A 3,736-nucleotide genomic window follows, 5' to 3' on the forward strand; every position below is an offset into this window, starting at 1 on the left:
TAATACGACAAAATTACCTATTTTCCCCTAGTTTTAGTGGTATATTCATGTGCTATTTCATTTTTATTTGATTTGCCATTTCAATTACTTTGCAGCTTACATTGTGATTAAAATTATATTATTTTAGAAACTGTTTGCCATGCAATTTAAGCAAATAATGATTATGATTATAATGAAGCTGATCCTTCCTTTATCTCAATATAGCAACATTTATCTTGTTTCTTTACCTGGAAAGATGAACTATCATTAACCATACTATTTAGTTAGATATGCCATGTTTGGAGCCTTACATTCGTTTTAGCTCCTATAATTATCCTATTATGGTCTACACAAAAAACTGACCAGTATAGAATTAATCCCTCCATTTTGGAACAGGCTGTTTTATGAAGCCATATGATAACATATTTCAGTGAACACTTTTCTGTTTAAATAATGATTCATGATCCAAAAGTTATCCATTATTTCAACCAACTCTCTTTTATTTAAATAATGATATATGGTCTAGAAATTTACAAAATCCTTAGTTTCCATTCACTTTGCATTCTTTACAACATCCTGACCGCAACATTATTGGAACCATAGTCACTCATAAATCAAAATCATGGTCTTCTAAAATATTCTATGAGCGTTTTCCGGTTTCATGTCAAGATACTTCATAGTCTTAAAAATCCAATGATTTGATTTCATAACATAACTTTCACATCCATCTACGCTTTTATTATCGTAAGATAATTCATCGCTCACTCTTTGTGGGATTTACATACGCAATGCAAAAGTTAATTAGTGCAATAGAGAAAGGTCTGATTATATACATGTGCACTTTTATGATTTGAAGTCTCTATGAGTGTGTAATTAATCCAGAAATTTGAATATACAAGAGTATCTATGTAATATTCTGCAGATCCTGAACAAGTAAAGAACTAAATTCAGAAACTTGAGTATGCAATTATTTTCATGTAATAATTTGCACATACTAAACAAGTTAACACTGGATTAATGACATAATTATCTGGCATCATAACAGCAGACCAAATAATTAATCTAAATAATAAATTCGATAACGCTTAGTATAAATTTCTTTGCGTATCTTCGCCACTAAATGGAACACTCATTTCTGAGGATTTCCGAGACATTTATCGAAAATGTATTACTAAAATAATGTATTTTTCTAAATTATAGAGTATATGCATCTTATATATTTATGAAATTAAGTGTTTCCTCTGGAGAACATGAAGATTTTCACTCTAAAAATGTCAATCGAACTATTAAACGGAAATAAGGTCAGCTGGTCGTAAGCTCTTGTTGACCTTTGTCGGCATCGAGGAAGTTCTGTCTTATTCCAGTTTGTATATTAAAAAAAAGGATATATATATATATATATATATATACATATATATATATATATATATATACATATACATATATATATATATATATATATATACATATATACATATACATACATATACATATATATATATATATATACATATATACATATACATATATATATATATATATATATATATATATATATATATATATATATATACTACAAGTCCTCATCAGTTCATGGACTCTATTTTCACTTCTTCATTACGGAAATAATACTACAGCATCAGTTTTTTTTTTTTTTTTTTTTTTTGCCATCGACAAATTTTTCCCGTAATTTCCAGTGCAATGTTGTCACCAATATTTAGACCTCGTTTGTCAACAACTCATTTAATTTGATTCCATATGAACTACCTCAAACAACACTCGTAGAATATGATATACTTTACGTGCCCTGAAAACGGCTTTGAAATACCTTGAACGATTGTCAAACACTTTTCATAAAGAAGTAATCTATAAAATAACTCATAATTTTGGAAAGTAATTTTGATTATACAGCACTTGAAAGAGGAAAATGTTAACAAGCAAAGGTATTTTAATTAAACGCCATTCAATTTAATACTAGGAAGAGGAAATGGGTCTAGTGTCACACCGATAAGACAAACGCCCTTTTCAAAACCTTGTGCTCATTGATGCGGGCAAAAATGCTTTTGAAGTTCCTCAAATGACAAGACTTTTACCACACACACACACATACTCACACGCGCACGCACGCACACAGATAGTAGGTTGGCCAGGGCACCAGCCACCCTTTGAGATACTACCGCTATAGAGCTGTTATTATTATTATTATTATTATTATTATTATTATTATTATTATTATTATTATTGTCTAATCTACATCCCTAGTTGGAAAAGCAAGATGCTATAAGCCCAAGAGTTCCAACAAGGAAAAATATCCCAGTGAGGAAAGGAAATAAGGAAATGAATAAATGATATACGTAAAGAACAATAAAAATAAAATATTTTAAAAACATCAACAACATTAAAACAGACATTTCATATATAAACTATAAAAGGACTTATGTAAGCCTGTTCAACATAATAACATTTCCTGCAAGTTTGAACTTTTGAAGTTCTACTGATTCAAGTACCCGATTAAGAAGATCATTCCTTTGACTGGCCAGACAGTACTACATTGGTTCCCAATCCCTGGTTACGGTTGATTTTTCCTTTGTCTATATATACACCGAATAGTCTGGCCTGTTCATTCCACATTTTCTTCTGTCATCATATACCCAACAGCACTGAAATTTGCTTACAATATTTCTTTGCTCAAGGGGTTAACTACTGCACTGTAATTGTGCAGTGGCTACTTTCCTCTTGGTAAGGGTAGAAGAGACTCTTTCACCATGATAATCAGCTCTTCCAAGAGGACACACCAAAATCACACCATTGTTCTCTAGTCTTGGGTATTACTATAGCCTCTGTATTATGGTCTTCCTCTGTCTAGGAGTAGAGTTCTCTTGCTTGAGGGCACACTCAGCTACCCTATTCTATCTTATTTCTCTTCCTCTTGCTTTCTTTCATGTTTATATAGTTTGAATATGAAAGGTCTATTTTAATGTTGTTACTATTCTTAGAATATTTTATTCTAATTGTTTATTACTTCTCTTGTAGTTTATTTCCTTTCCTCACTGGGCTATTTTCTTTGGAGCCCTTGGGCTTCTAGCATCTTAGTTTTCCAACTAGGGTTGTAGCTTAGCTAATAATAATAATAATAATAATAATAATAATAATAATAATAATAATACAAATTTGTTAGTGCGTTTGTCACACCATCAGGTACTAGACGATTCTCTCTTAGCTTGGTTTCATCCACTATACCTATCACTGCTTTTTCTGTCAAGCATTTTTTATTTAATTTCTTAGATAAAAAAAACTTACCGTAATGTTTCTTATCTAGCAACTGAAAATATTTAAACTAGAAGTATCTATAACATCTGAAATATTTCCGAATACTATAGTCATTTATTTTTAGAGAGGCAGATTTGCACCGACTCGCAGCGGTGCCCTTTTAGCTCGGAAAAGTTTCCTGATCGCTGATTGGTTGGACAAGATAATTGTAACCAATCAGAGAGCAGGAAGCTTTTCCGAGCTAAAAAGGCACCGCTGTGAGTCCGTGCAAATACGCCTCATTAAAAGAAATGGAGTATAGTCAGTCAACTTCGGAGTCTCACAGTATATAACCCCTGATTTACGAGTGGGAAAAATTATATACAGAAAATATCTCATCCTACCGTCATAATCATAGTAATTTTCCCTGCTGTAAATGATTCGTAGTATATTGGATCCACCATGACTTGACTGTTGTTTTTTTGCAACCTATGACATAGATTTTAGC

This window comes from Palaemon carinicauda, chromosome 37, assembly GCF_036898095.1.
Source record: "Palaemon carinicauda isolate YSFRI2023 chromosome 37, ASM3689809v2, whole genome shotgun sequence".
Taxonomy (NCBI): domain Eukaryota; kingdom Metazoa; phylum Arthropoda; class Malacostraca; order Decapoda; family Palaemonidae; genus Palaemon; species Palaemon carinicauda.